At 44.7% G+C, this 16,175-nt stretch overlaps 1 long non-coding RNA gene across 1 annotated transcript in view; it reads right to left on the reverse strand.

Moving 5' to 3' along the window:
* LOC109452126 (uncharacterized) overlaps positions 1–16,175 on the reverse strand; it is a 417,227-nt gene that overhangs the window by 44,573 nt on the left and 356,479 nt on the right. The window lies entirely within an intron of this gene.

The following is a 16,175-nucleotide window of genomic DNA, read 5'->3' on the forward strand; positions in this document are numbered from 1 at the left end:
GCACGTGGGGGATGCCAGGAGTCCTAAGCTGCCATAAGTGACAATGGGAAAGAAAAGGTGTCTGCTCTTCTGTTTCTCATTCGAAGGCCTTTAGTCAAATTAAAAACGTGAAGGTCATGTGCTCAGTTTCCTGTGACCCAACCCATCTCAGCTATAAACGTGCACATCCCTCCGCCTGCACAGGGCTTGGTTGATTTCCCTAGAATAACAGTGGCCTAGAGAGCTGCATCATCCATCCCCTCAGCACGCGTGTGTTTAAGAGCCACCATGTGCCACGCAAGACTCGAGGAGCTGGGGCGGGAGCCAGACTATTCAAGGCTCAGATCCTGACCCATCACTTATTTCCCAGTGTCCTTGGGCAGGTTAGTGAACCTCCCTGTGTCTCAGTTTCTCATCAGCAAAACAGCAATAATAACGGGACCTACCTCATAGGGTTGTTGGGAGAATTAAATGAGTTACTATAGAGACAGTGCTTAGAGAAGTGCTGAGCCCGTAACCAGGGCTGCCTTACTGGGAAAACAGCCATGGATCAAATGATCACCAAGAAAATGAATAATTATATAAAGTGTGACCTGTGTTATACAAGAAAGGCATGTGAGTCTAGGAGACCTGGAATAGCCTGTGAGAGAAAGAATCAGAGACGGCTGCTCAACTGTGGTGATGCTGCAGATGAGAAATCAAGATGAATAAGAGTTTCCTGAAAGGAAAGGAAGGACTTGGGAGAGCATTCCCAGCTGTCCCACAATGGTCTACCTTCCCACAGACCTGTGGTTGGCAAAATTTTTCTGTAAAGGGCCAGATCCTGTGGCCATGAAGTCTCTGTTGCAACTTCTCAACTCCGCTCTTTTGTGCAGAAGGGACCATAGGAGACATGGATCACCAAACCCTTCACTGAACTGTAAGCTTCCCCAGGGCACAGACCTTGTATAATCACCGCTGTATCCACAGTCCCTGACCTTAGAAGGTGCTCAATAGATGCTTGTTGAAGGAATAAAAGAGTAAATAAGCAATACGAGGATCTACTCAGGAGAGAGCCTTGTCCCTAGGATTCTGCTGGGTATCTAGAGGGATCAAGATACAACACAACTCCACCCTCACCTATTAGGGGGCACTTTCCCTGATAAAAACCCTGCAGTGCTCATTTTTAGGACCCTGTCTCCACATACAGTCAGATTATGAGGTATTGGAGGTGAGGCTTCAACATATGAATTTCAGGGGGAAAGAACACAATGAGTCCAAAACAGAGCAGAATATAATAAAGAAAACAATTGAGGCTACAGACACAGTGTGTCACAGTCTAGCTCTGAGCCCAGGACTCTGATTAAAATCTCATGCTCTTCAACACGACAGCCCACTGGTCCTGTGTGCCGGTGCTTCCAATAGCGATTCCATGCCTCCTTCCTGGCATCTGTACCACCTCTAGGCAGTTTTACTTTTTGTCTGAGAAGCAGCCACAGGCCCCAGTTGCTACACGTCTCCTGCTGACGCTCCTGCTGGCCTGATCTCCAAGAAGGTTCAGCCATAAAGGGTCTTTGGGGCATGCCTTTTCTGTGGCAATGCTCACCTTCTGGAAAAAAAAAAAAATCAGGTCCTCCAGGGACCAGCCAGTTCATCTAGTTTTCTCAGCAACGTCACCCCTAGAGAAGAGCAATCTAGAGGCTTTGATCAACTCACACAGAAGGTCTTAGAGTCGCATCACAGAACCAGGCTTTGCACCTTTTCCTTCAGTCACTTCAGAGTCATGTGTCTACTGCCATCCTCAGTTCCCTCTTCCTAAGTCTTGGAGCAGGAAATATCTCCTCCATTTCTCCCTTAGCTCAGGATGAGCTGATGCTACTCCCGGGATATAAGTCAAGGTCTCTCTCTCTTCTCCATCCCTGTGACCTCTGATCTCATTAAGATCTTCAGCACTCAATGACTCCCAACTGAGCTCTTTGTCTAGAGTCTCTCCCCTTCCAACCCACCCTCCACTCAGGTCATCAGAATACTGCATTTGCAACTTGAATCTCTCCATGTCATCCCCAAGCTTAATAGTGCTCTCTTCTCCCTATCACTGGAGGAGGTGAGGATTATTATCTCCTCACCATCTGCCTCACCTGCTCCCATCCCCACCTATGGGCAGAAGCTCCTATGGTCACTGCCTCCATCCTACGGTTTCACACCTTCTTGTCTGTGCTTAGCTTGGCACCTCAGCCTGTGATGCTTTTGCTTAGCTCCTCATGATCCTTTCGCATCATTTTTCCAGGAAGACTTCCTGGTCCCTCCCATACTGGTTAAGTCCCATCTCTGGCCATAATCCCCTATTTAGGTCTCTATCATTGTAATCACTACATTGCATCATGTTTCCCTGCTGAGTGTCCATCTTCTTCAGAAGACCTTGAGCTTCTCCAAAACAGAAGCTGTGTGAGCCATTCTTAAAGCTCTAGTGCTCCGGGGACTCCCTTCAACAAAGAAGATTCCCAGCCCATGCCGAGCTGAGCTCATAGTTCCAGAGGCCTTCACTCCCATGCTCCCAGCCCATAAATGCAGGGGACGTTAAGCTGTAAGCCATCACACCCTCTCAGCCACGTTCAAACCAAGATTCACAAGGAGCATAGCAGTAGTCCCAAACCCTCTTCATTTGTGATATCTCTTGGCTCAGGGGCACAAATGCAAATCAGATTTTAAGAACCACTCAACGTATTTCATCATTCCCCAATGAAAGCATGGAAATTAAGCTCAAGTAATATGTCTGGATTTTGCTAATCATGGAATTATGCTGAAAAGATAGAGGAGGATATATAACTGTCTCAGCCTGCATGTTACCTCCCCTGACAGTGTGTACGGATTCTAGAGAAGCCTCAGTCTACCTGTCATCTAGGTATCATCTTATTGCCTGACCCTTGGCTTGGCCCCACCTGAGAAACAACATGGCACTGCTCACCCAAACACAGCATGGACAGAACCTTGTTCTCTTCCTCCTTATGAAACTCTGAGTTGTAAGAAGGGAACTCTCTTTTAGAGAGAGATTTACTGTGAAATTTTGCCTCCGTTGAGCATATCCAAATTATGACCACAAAAAAGTGAGGCATTCGCCTCTCAGCCAGTACAACTCGGTTATCCTGGGTGTTGATATTCTAGCTTTCCCTTGCTACTTAGAAGTCTAGTTTCTTATGCAGGAAAAATGGGATTGGAAAGTAAAGGGAGAAAGTATTTGCTTCTCAAGCACACTGGACAATTGAAGTTTGCTTCTCTGGAAAGCAAAAAAAGTCCCCAAAACCTACAACAAATGTTTTTTCAAAGAAGATTCTTACTATAGACTGAATGTTTGTGTCCCCCCAAAATTCATGTGTTAAAATCCGTGCCCGCAATGTGATGGTATTAGGAGTTGGGGTCTTTGGAGCTGGCCCCCGTATTTGGAGATTGGCTCATTAAAGAGGTAATAAAGTTAAAATGAAATCATTAGGAGGAACCCTGATCCAATCTGACTGGTGTTCTTCTAGGAAGAGGAGACTAGGACACAGGCATGTACAGAGGGAAGGCAAGGTGAAGACACAAGAAGAAAGCCATCTGCGAGCCAAGGAGAGAGGAGACAGAAGGAAGCAACCCTGCCGACACCTTGGTCTTGGACTTCCAGCCTCCAGAATTATGAAAGAATACCTTTATGTTGTTTAACCCTCAGTCTGTGGTGCTTTGTGAATGCAGCCCTAGCAAACAAAGGCAGGCCTGATGTGGGGATTTATTTGGCATTTTTGGTGAAAAGCACGTGGGCAGAGTGGAGTGACAAGGGGGAGGGTAGATGGACGCAAGGTCTGAGAAGAGGTCCTTGTACCCATGAGGACATTGTGTGCCCTGCCCACGTGCCTCAAGTGTGTTCAGAGTTGGACGTATCATCGGCAGGTGGACTTACCATCCATGCTGATAGCACCTCGCCCCAAAAGCCTGCTTCTCTCCACTTGGCTGCCTGACAGCTTTGTCCTACACCAAAGGACATGCTTAATACACACTCAGGGCAGCTTTCATGTACCAGGGGCAACCCTCAACCACTGAGGAACAGACATGGACTGAAAAATGCCCAGAAGCGTCATCTCTAGGTGAAATAATTCTGAGGCATATTCTATAAGTTCCTCAGAGTTCTGGAGAGTAATTGCCACACTTGCCGACAGTAACTATCAGGATACTTTCTTGGCTTTCTCCATTCCCAGTCTCACTTTCATCCCAAGGCACTCTTTGAATCTTGTCAAATCTGCTTTAAGAATGTGCAAACAAAGATACTATTTTGGACTTGCTTCTGAGTGTTTTTGGAGGATTTTGAGCAGGGACATAACACAATGTGTCACTATTTAAGGATCTTTCTGGCTTCTCTTTGAAGTGACAATCAGCTTGATTCGGAGCTTGAAAGATGTGTAACATTATTAGGGATCTATAGGGATGTCCCCAGTCATAAAAATGTAGCATTTGAAAAAGTTCCCTGTACATCCAGGAGGTCCACCTGGAGGAAGAACAGAACTAGCTCCTGAGTCTACCTGAGAAAATCACAGCTGAGTGTGGTGACAGTGTCATTTTCCCCACTAACCAGTGCTTTCCCTTGTCTTTCAAAGGGACATTTGGATCTCATATCCAGTATCTGGTTTAGTCCCCAGCAGAGCTTAGAATTGTGCACAAGTGCGTCTGACTCCAAAGGTCATTAACTCCACACCAGCACACACGTGCTCACACAACTCGCGGTCACACACACTGAGGGTATGCTCCTCTGAACTAAATTACCTCTGAACAGAGATGATAATGCCTGCATAGGACTGAGGTAGTATCCCGAAATCCAATTGCCAAAAGGAGAGAAGACAGGTCCATATAAAGGAAAAGGGCAGGACTAGAAGTGGCAACCAGGGTTCCAGGTGCACAGCCTCCAGCTACCACAGTATGACAACAGAAAAGCTACTTAAGTTCTCTGAACCTTTGATTTCCACCTGTAAAATGTGAACTACAATACCTGCTTTAACCATATGGATCCAATGAGGCGGTGTATGGAAACTGTTTGCTGTCAGTAAAGCACTACTCGAATATGAAGAGAAAGGCAGAAAAGACCGATTAGACCATTCATTCCAATTCTATCTTCTTCCCCAACACATTTACACCCCTTTCACACGCATACACATGCAGACACATACGCAGCACTCCCCAGCCAGAGTCCCCTCGTGGCGTCCCTGACACAGTCCTCGGCCATTGTTTTCAAAGACCCCACTTCCTCCTGAAATCACCCATTTCACAGAGGAACAGCTCAGCGCCTGTTTGGAAGGTCCTTCTATTGACCTGGTTTGTCTCCCTTTGTGATCTACACAGCCGTCCTCTTGATTTTTCTTACTTGCGTTTAGACATAATTAGCTGTATCATCTGGCATCTCCCTTAGCCTTTCCGTGCTTCAGTTTCCTCATGTGTGCAAGGAGTGTTTACTTAGATATTCTCCAGGTGTTCTAAGCCTATAAGGTTCTGTGGCTCTCCACACAGAGAAGAGAAGGGGGAAGTTACCATCGAACGATATTGTTGACCACGTCTGGTGTCCGGCATTGGTCAGTGTGCACGTGGCTGGCATGACTGAGAAGCGGGTTCGGTATCAGTCAGTGGGCGGGGATCCCAGCACTTGTTTGGAGGGTAGCTCAGGGGTTTTGATATGATTCATAGACTTTCTGTGTCATGAAAGTCATAATGAAACGAAACCAATTTATATTTTGAACATAGTCTGGTCAAATCACAGCTTTCTTTCTGACAGTAGCCCAAGATTGCCAGGCAAAGGAGCTCTCCATTGCCCCATAGTTACTTGGAGAGACAGTACCAGAAGAGGAAGGAACACCCAGGATTTCAGTAATGCATTAAATAGTGTCTGACACATAGTCGGGGTAGATTCATCTCCCTGAGGTTCAATTTGGTCGTCTGTAACATTGGACCACGATTTTGCATGGCCCACCTAATACAAATGCCAGGAAGGTTATAATTGCCCACGTTTGCTCTGTATTTTACAGCCTGCAATGTAAATGAAACAACCACCAGTCTTCTGGTCTGTGTCCAATGGCGCACGGCCTTAGTGTGTTTGGATGTGTTGGAGGGCTGATGGGAAAGGGGAAGAATCAACATCTGAAACGTTCATCAGTCATGGCTACTGTAGTAAGAATAAATGTATGGTCCTTCCCTACATGAAGATGAGACAACAATGGCACCAGGTGAGGAGGTTCAAGGGACGGTGGGAGGCAAGGGAAGTGCAGGCAAGATGCAGAACAGAACCATCTTTCTCCAGGAAACAGCCTTGCCGCACAGCATTTTGGAGTTACACTAAACATGGTTTGAGATGCCAGCTCCACTGTGGTACTGTGCATTTAGGTGGGGTTTTATGTCTCCTGAGCTTCAGTGTCCTCTTCTGTCACATGGAGCTGTCTTGTGAGCCATTGAGAAGTTGAAATGCGTTGATGGATGTGGAGCGCCACCCAGCGCTTCGTAGCACAGAGAGGTGCTGGCACCCCGCAGCTCGGCCCTCCGGCAATGCTGCCTGGGGCTAACCTCACTACTATTGTTTCTAGGTTGTTAGAAGACTAAAGCCAGGCAGGAATTCCAAAATCACACACCTATGTACATAATTCTGGTCCCGGGTTCAAAACCCGCATCCTGCACGCAGCTTTGCCAGTAACTTGCTTTATGCTGTGGGCAAGTCCCATCCTCTCCCTGAACCTCCGTTTCCCCATCCCTAAAGTGGACTTGTAACCACCACAGAAGACATCGTGCATTCTCACACTGGCCTTGTCAGAGCAGATGTTTACTTGGTGTTTACTACACCGTGCTCCAGCGCCTGACGTGTTTAAACGTACTTAGTCCTCACAACAGCCCTAAGAGACAGGCCCTCTCACCCCTCTTTCACAGAAAGAAACAGAAGCAGAGAGGTTAAATTACAGGTTGAAGGTCACTAGAAAGCAAAATCTTCCAAAATCAAAACTAGGCAATCTGGCTCCAAAGCTCAGAGCCCCTTTTGCATAAGTGTTTTCCCTTTGGGGGTAGATGTTTATGTAGCCCCATTTCAAATATAAGAAAACTGAGTTTCATACAGTTTTCCAGACCCTGGATTTTTACCTAAGACCTTTTGCTACTAACACCTGCTCTCTTGAATACTGGGACAAGGCTTCCCTGCCAAGAATTCTGCCCTAGCTGAGATCCCAGTATCTCCTTCCAGGCTGGTCTCTCGTCTCCTGGCCTAGGTCTGCCCTGATGGGGTCTGTGTTGTTCTGCCAGCTTCGTCTCCTACCCTACTCCTGAGCTGGCTCAGGGGGAGGGAGCCTGTGGTGAACCAGCAAATGCCTCCATTTTAGATTTATGAGATTCTGGATCAAGTCCCCAAAGAAGCAGATTAATCACAAGAAGTTATTTTCCTTTTAATTAAAAAATATTATCTACAGTGGCTCTGGCCCTGCTGATTCACAGAGCAGACAATACCGGTGAGCATAGCAAGTGAGCAATATTAATTTTCCCCAACTAATTTAAAGATAATATCCCTCACATGTGCCAACGGCTAACTGGTTTGTTTGTGCACCAGATCGTCTGTTACCTCTGGGCTCTGAGTTTCCTCTGTATTTTTATTGACTTTGGAGGCATCCCCGAGGAAGGAGACACGCAGAATAGACGGGGAGGGACAGGACTATATACAAGCGACCTTTTTTAGGAAAGACAGTCACCTGGAGGGCAAAACGGAAGCAATGTTCAGCCGAAAGCCAAGAGGATACATGCGTTATGGAGAACAGCTCAAGCTTCCAGATTCAATTCTCATTATATGACCATGAGGTTGTTGGATGAATTGTAACCTTCCCCAAAAATCCAAATGTTGAAGCCCTAACTGCTCAGTACCTCACGATGTTATGATGTTTGGAGATTGGACTTTTAGATAGGTAATTAATTTAAAATGAAATCATGTAAGTGGGCCTTAATCCTATCTGACCAGTGTCCTTATGAAAAAAAGGAGATTAGGACACAAAAAGCACAGAGGAAAGACCGTGTGGGGACATGGCAAGAAGGCAGCCGTCTCCAAGCCTCAGAAGGAGAGAGGCCTCAGAAGAAACGAAACCTACTAAGACATTGACCTTTGGCTTCTGGCCTCTAGAACTGTGAGAAAATAAATTTGTTGTTTAAACCACCCAGTCTACAGGATTTTGTTTATGGGAGCCCTAACAGACAAATATACAAGGGCAAATCTGTCTCATTCCCAGTCTTCAAATCTATGGACTGGGAAGATTGAGAAAAGTCATTTTCAGGATCCCTGCTTGTTCTAGTTTTCTTAGCATATATATCAGGGTGGCCATGCCCTTTGTCTGATGGTCTGCTGACACCTAGCCAGGAATAGGAGATAAAGATCTTAAACACTTTATACACTTCAACGCAGGACCACTTGGTAAAGGAGCAGCCCTTCCCTTCTGTTCTCCATACAAGCTTAGAGGACCACCCATCCTTAAGATCCCTAAGTGAAGCTTTCCCTGGTCCCTTATCATGATATTTCCCACTTGCCACCCCTTCTAGATGCCCAGCATCATAAAGTAACCTTCAGCCCCCCACATTTGTCACACTGCATTGACATTGTTTGATATCTTTGATAGATGGATTGCATGCTGGCCAAAAATAATGGTTTTTCTGTATCCCTGTCCTTTGCAGTGTAGCTTTGAACCTTCTTCCATCAAAAAACAATTTTTTAATGAAAGTTTATTGGGGTGACAATTGTTAGCAAAGTTACATAGATTTCAGGTGTACAATCCATCAAAGTTTAATAGTATATTTCCTGACCTTTTGAATCTCAGCTTGCCTGATGACTTGCTTTTTCCAATAGAATGCAGCAGAAGTGACGTTGTGCCATTTCCAAGTTTATGTCTCGACAGGCTTGCGTAGTTTCTCTTGTTCTCCTGGACTTGTATTTCTGCTATGAAAACAAGTTAAGGCCATTCTGCTGGTGAAGGGCTATCATACAGGAGAGAGCCCAGACGTTCCAGCCCAGGATATTCTAGACTAGCCCAATGCTAGCTAATCTCCAAATAAGTAAGAAAGCACAGCCAACATCAGCAAAACCACCTACCAGAACAAAGCTGACCTCTGACTAAGTACGATGGAAACTAGAAAAACAACCCAGCAGAGCCCAGCCTAAATCACAAATTCATAGTCATGAACCAAAGAAACAGTTGCATTGACACCACCAAGTTTTGAGGTGGTTTGTTACACAGTATAAACAGACTGATAAACCACTTTTCTTGCCTCTCATGCTAGAATGTTAGCACCTTGGAAGCAAGAAGTGTGCCTTGGTCACTTGAGTAATGCATGCATTATGGTAGGTGTGTGAAGAATTTTTATTGAGTAAATAAAGGAAGAATTGCTCTCTTCAAACATGTAGCTGTTCTTATATGGTTTGTGGCACAATACATTTCTGAAATTGGATACAATAGTATTTCCCTTCCAACGTGTTCTTCTGCAATGTGACTTTACCACCCTCATTAAAAGGCAGAGTCTGTTCTTCCAATCCCATGTATATGAATGAACCCTATATCTGCTTTTACCAATAAAATCCAGCAGAAGTCACACTGTGCCAGATCTGAGCATAGCCTTTATCTGGCCTGGTCCTACTTCTTGAGAACCAGCTCAATGGAAGAAGAGATGGTACCAAGTCTTGATATGCCCAGGGCATGTGGAGAAGCCCTGGAGGATGAGATGGCACATGGAAAGAGAACGCATCAAGGAGCCCCAAGGCACCAGGCATAAGAGTAAGACCCCATTTCAGCAGTGAATCCTCCAGCCTTACCTGTCCTACCTGGTGCCCTGTAGGGCAGAGACGAGCTGCCTAGCCCATTCCTTCCCAACAACTTCACCCACAACATTTTGAGCAAAGTAAATGGTTGTTTTAGGTCACTAAATTTTGTGATTGTTTATTATGCAACAATAGTGTCTTAGTCCATTCACGCTGATATAACAGAATACCATAGACTGAATGGCTTATTAACAACAACAACAAAATGTATTTCCCACAGTTCTGGAAGCTGGAAGTCTAAGATCAAGGCACCAGCGTATTCAATTGGTGGATGGCTACTTTCTGGTTCATAGGTGGCCATCTTCTCACTATGTACTCACAGTAACATAAGGGGCAACAGAGCTCCCTGGGGCCACTCTTCTAAGGGTACTAATACACTCATGACGGTTCTGCCTTCATGACCTAGTCATCTTCCAAAGACCCCGTCTTCTAATACCATCACATTGGGGATTAGACTGCAAAATATGAATTTGAGGGGGACACAGACATTCGATACATAGCAAACAGATAAACATAGATAGCACATTGCCGTAGAAAATCTAGCTCTAGAGCCATTATGTATGGATTTATATCCTGACTTCATACAGTCATATGATGATGGAAAGTTACCTCAAATTTTCTGATTCTCAGTGTTTTCATCTATATAACAGGGATGCATTCATCACCCAGTAAAACTTTACTGAGAACATGGAGGGAACCAGTGAGTTATCCACAGTTGTTACCTTGAGGGAATTTACTGTCTGTTTGACAAACAAGGCAAAAGGCCAGAAATTCACAGGGCAGTGCTATCTGTTCTCCTATGGCAAACCCTGGAATACATGGGAAGGGTGAGAAGAGTATTGGATTCACTCCTTGGGTTGGTAGGGAAAGTATAGGTTAAGTAGACTCTAAACTGGGAGCAAAAATGCAGGCGGTTAATCAAGTGAAGAAGGGAGGATGGGGCAGAAAGAAGAAGTTTAAGAGAAGGGAACAGCATATGCTTAGAGCTCAGAGCTAAGAGAGAGCATGGAGCCATAGAGAAGAAATCACCAGCTGGATTGGGAGTAAGTGTGAGTGCGTGTGCTCTGTGTATCCATTTCAAGTTCATTATGAAAGATTTGAACACTATAAAAGAACTTAAAAATGAACTTCTCAGAAATGAATTGTGTAGTCAAGTTTAACCTTTAAGAAGGACACAACTTGATGAATGTGCCATGATAAAGGGTTATTTTAAGCAATCCTGGGAGAGAAAAGAAATTCCAATTCTAGAAGAGAAGATGGTTTCACCATTCAAAGAAGTGTTCAGGGAAGTGGTTGAAAATATATAGGGCGATTATGTAACACAAACTTTTCTTGTTTTATTTTAAAAAGGAAAAGCACAACACAAATCATGCTCAAAAGAAAGGTTTCTGTTTTGCGTTGGAAAGTGTAACTTCCTGAAGCAACTGTCAATGAGAATGAATATTACTCGATGCTGTTTCAAGCACTGTACAAATTATATCCCCATCTAGATTAAACCCGTTTAATACAAGGACAGAGAATAGGACAGTGGAACTTTAATAAAATCGGTGGTCAGGAAGTTATACAAAGTTTCAAGCATAAGAAGTGCGATGGTGTGATGCCCAAACCAAAAACAGATGAATGTCTCACACAGCAGAGGAGGCTCAAGCTCCAGAAAAGTCCTCAACCCAAGGAAAGCAAGTCCGAGGAAAGCCATCCCCCTCCTAACCGGGAAGCCTTGGGTCAGGCAGGTGGCTGAGATCACTGGCACATCCCTCAGCAGAGCGACGCTGAGAAGTTGCCTGGGCCCTGCCTTGGGCCGAGTAGAAGCCTCTCAGTACAAAATACCAGGAGCATGAGCATTCCAAGCAGAGGACCTTAAGGAAATCAGTGTTCCTATCCTGGGCATGTGGGGCCCCTGTCTGTGGGGCTCCCTTTTACACCCCATTCTGGGTGCCGGGGACCTGGGATTCCACTCCCAAATGGTCTCAAGCCACTTGCAGGGCCGGTACAGGCCTGTGGCTTAGATCTGTCCTAAGAAAAATTACTCAGGGATGAATGAAAAGTGCTTCACACTTACTGGTGCTTTAACCTCAGATCCTCTGGAATTGCATCATCTATTCTGACGTAAGCCACTGAGTAAGAAGAAAGTACAGGAAAGTTCCCCTTATCTCTCTGTATCCTCCAAACATGGACTGGACCCAGAATAATTCAGTAGGTGTTGTGACCCTAGGTATTACGTAAAGGAAGTTACTTTGTGTGAAAGAACAATGAAAAAAATAATTAAACCCCTCCAGAGGGAGAAGCTTAAAGCAAGTACCTTTGTTTAACTCTGCCTTTTCATGAGGGTGAGGAGCACGGCAGCAAATATTTGCAAAGTGCGTTAGGCACATAAACACACAGACAATTATAACTAGTTTACCCTGGGCAAAGGGGCACCAGTTATGTCACTTTCCAAATGTCTAGGTCACTGTTGGAAATTACCTTTGGGAAACTGCAAAGGATGAGGCCATCTCGGGAAGTAACTGACTATTAACAGCCAGGTTCCCCAGGAGATTTAGGGAGTCTCAGATGGAGACTTGGAGAAACCTGACTGGAATGTGATTGTCCCTGGGTAAATGTAAACTTCACAAAGGAAAAATTTGGTTTTTAAATTAACAAATGAGCCAACAAAGAAGGGATGTTCAACACAAAGACAAGAAATGGAGAGATAAGGAGAATTAACACTCATAAGTCACCTACTACCTGCTGGGCATTTAGCCCCACCACCCAAGAATTCAGGGAAGTGGGTAATAGGATTCCAGTTTTTAGGAAGCAGGAGCTTAGGAAGTTTAAGACATGAGCTTAAGATCACACAGCTAGTAGTTAGCATAATTGGGATTTTAACACAAATAACACAAAACAAGTGCTGGATATGTCTCGTTCAGAAACAAGGTCATCTGAATGAGAGCATTTGACAATAAGGTATCTGTGACAAGTATATGAAGAAGAATGCTTTAAATTTCATAACTTGAAGACACTGGCCATTATCAACCCACTCCCATCTTGGATCCCACAATTACTCAGCAAATAACAATCTGGCTGCTTAGTGAAAGCAAGTGTAGCAGACACACCTGAACATGACCCTCCATGAGTCATGCCCTTGAATATTGCCTGCCCTTGTGTACCAACTTATAGTCAATACCTGTGGCAAAGATGATGATGCCATCTCTGATTCCTCCGCAGTCAGGTCTGCAGATGAAAACACGGCCTGGGCTGATATCTTGATTGCAGGCTGATGAGATCCTGGGGTAGAGAACCCTCAGCCGTTCCCAGACTCCTGACCCACAGAAACTAAGATAATAAATATGTGTTGTGTTAAGCTGCTAAGTGTTTGGTGCTTTGTTAAGCAGCAAGATAAAACAAATATACTGGGTATCAAATCTCCTTGTTGTAGCAACAAGCAGGAAGCATGTGCTCTCTGTGTACTCATAATATGGCAAGTGTAGAGTGTGTGTGTGTGCGTGTGTGTGTGTGTGTGTGTGCTGACAAGCTTTGCACACAAACACAAATTACATAAAGGCTAGTACTTAGAGAAGCTGATAGGGAGGGGAAATACATGTCAAGAAAGAAGAATAAGGTACATGAAAGGAAGTCCTGGCTTGCATAAATCTGCGATGTTTTCCACCCTGATATGGTATGCATCCAGAAGAGTGGTTAAGAGCCAACATTTGGGTGTCAGAAGACCTGGTTTCAATTATTTTTTTTCCACTGTGTGACTTTAGGACAATTACTTAAACCCTACGGCTCAGTTTTCTCATCTATAAAATGCAAATGATAATAGCACTTACATCGTAGCGCTGAGGAGTGCACTAAATAAGCATACATTAACTGAGCACAAATGAATTGACAAGTGCATTAAATAATACAGGTCAAATACTTAGAAGCAGGCCTGGCACAAAGTGAACCCTATATAAACATTTGTTATTGCGAATCCACAGCTAAAAAGTGAAGGTGTCAATTATTAACCCAGAAGTAGGGCATGCGATCTCCATATCTAACCTCGATGTCCCAGTGCCGGTGAAAAGCCCAGGAAGAGGCCCAAGCTACATTATCGGTAGGGAAAAAAAATGGGTCCTTTGACTTTGTACAAACCCAGACATACACTCACACATCCATCACCATCGAGATCCGTTCTCTAACTTGTTTACTATGTACCTGCTAACAGCAAGTAAAAACAAAAGTAATATAAGAGTAAAACAACTCTGTCTCCTGTGCATAATGGATTGTAATAAATCATTCATCAGCAGAAAAACAAGCGAGTGGTCATGCATTTCAGCCAATTAATCACCAGCAATGTTTCTGGAAACTGAAACAAAAAACATCTGCAGGGAATGGAGCAAGCCTACCAAGATGGATAAGTCAGGCACACCATTAGTCTGAATCAGAGTCACGCCGATTTCAGGGCAGTCAGTCTCCTTGCTGATGACCCCAACCTCAGGTGTTACTATATAATTCAACCTTGACCTACTGAAATCGGAATCCTAAACAATCTGTTCCCTGGCATGTAGGATACATTTATAACTGGTATGAAAAAGCGAGCTCCCGGGTCCTCAACTAGGAAGCTGGTATTTCAGAAGCCATTTGGACCAGATGTCCACTTCTGACACATGTTGAATACAAGTTGAAAATCAGGAAGGTGATTCTGACAAACCAAACACACAATTTTAATAATGAAACCTCTCACCCTAAGGGAAAAGTTTAAGAAATCGCCTATCAAAGAAAGTCATAAAATCTTGAAGCTGAGAGGGACTGTAGAAATTAATGAGCTCAGCGTTGGTGTGGTACGATTAAGGTAGTTTTTCCAACATCACAAAGCTAGTGAGAGTCAAAGCTGGAGGTGGGGGCCCAAGTCTTTGACTTCCCTGCCCAAACTGAAATGTGGGCCTACTCTTGGGTAGATGAGAAGTAAAATCCCACGAAAAACAAGAAAACAGTCTCAGAGTGTTAGGTAACTTGCCCAAAGTCAAACTGTGAATCAGAGGAAAATTTATGGCTGGAATTTAAGTCTTTCTAATCTTAATATTCTTGTTCTTAATATTTTTATTGTAATACCTCCATTGTGAGGATGAATGGTGATGCCCTCTGCTCAGGATGTGGTTTATAGCATGCATTCAATAAATTGTATCCAATATTAAAATTTTTAAAATGAGAAAGTGGGATCATTGTATATTTTTTGAGTACTGTTTAAATCATGGAACATCTGATTCATAGACATGAAATCCAATACAACATATCATCTAACCAGGCTATTTTACCTCTTTATGGTGAAAGAGATATGGGAGTGGGTCCAGGATGATGGGATCTACTGGTTGTAGCACTTGGATGTTGATAGCCTGGTAGAGTGTTGGAATAGTGTGCTAAGGGCACAGCTGACACACCAGCTTGGTGACAACACCCTGATAATAGAGTGTCATTGTCATGCGGGGTGGCCTGCAGGGTCTCTGGTCCCACTCCCCTCATAAGAACGCAGGTGTCATGCGGGCGGCCTGCGGGGGACCCTGCTCGCTGCGCCATTTGTTGTGCGGGGAGTCAGGCAGGGTCTCTGCTCCCGCTCCCTGCACAAGAACGCAGGACATGGTGAGGCCAAAAAGGAACACCCACGGAGCCATAGATAGGGGAATCATACCACTATATTCTCGCTGGCGGCTGGGTTGGAGACACAGGAAACAGGAGCCACACAATTCTCAACCCTCACTGCGCCGCTTACAGGCCCAGCCACCATCTTCTTGCTAGACCCCATTTTTCTGCTAGCATAGCCACAGCAGTTATATTAGTGGTCAATGGCTCACCGGTTACAGCTGACGGCCAACTAGCCACAGCTGATGGCCATCCAATCACAGTTGATGGCCATTTACTACCCAAGCCAGCACCTTTCTATGTGAGGCCGAGAGCCTGGAAACTGCTTTCTGGGGCTCTGTCCCCACAGTCATCCTCCTGTTTTCAGTACACATATGGTATCAGAGACCTTTATTATGGTTCTGTGTCCCCAACAGGAAGAACACATGGACCCAGAAAGCAAGAGGTAGAAGCAGGAGTGGTCCCATGTATCCTCATCCCCAGTGACCAACTGGGTGAAGTCCTACTTCCTTGGTAAACAGCTCTGGGATCTGAATATTAGAAGTCCCTTTTCCAGAGGTCCGAGGATCACAGTGAACTCCAAGCTGCCACTAGCTCTTGTGTACTTTGGGTTTCTTGTATCCAGGACTCAGCAAGCAAAAATGAGTCACTGTCTTGTCTCAGGCAATTGACCCTGATCAACAAGAGGAAGTAGGACGGCTATCACACAACAGAGGAAGAGAGGAACACTGGTCAATGTTGGGTGATCCACCTGGGCACTTCTTGCTACTCCCTTGACAAA

The sequence above is a fragment of the Rhinolophus sinicus genome, chromosome 1, assembly GCF_057876585.1.
Source record: "Rhinolophus sinicus isolate RSI-liver-muscle chromosome 1, RSI-T2T, whole genome shotgun sequence".
Lineage (NCBI taxonomy): Eukaryota > Metazoa > Chordata > Mammalia > Chiroptera > Rhinolophidae > Rhinolophus > Rhinolophus sinicus.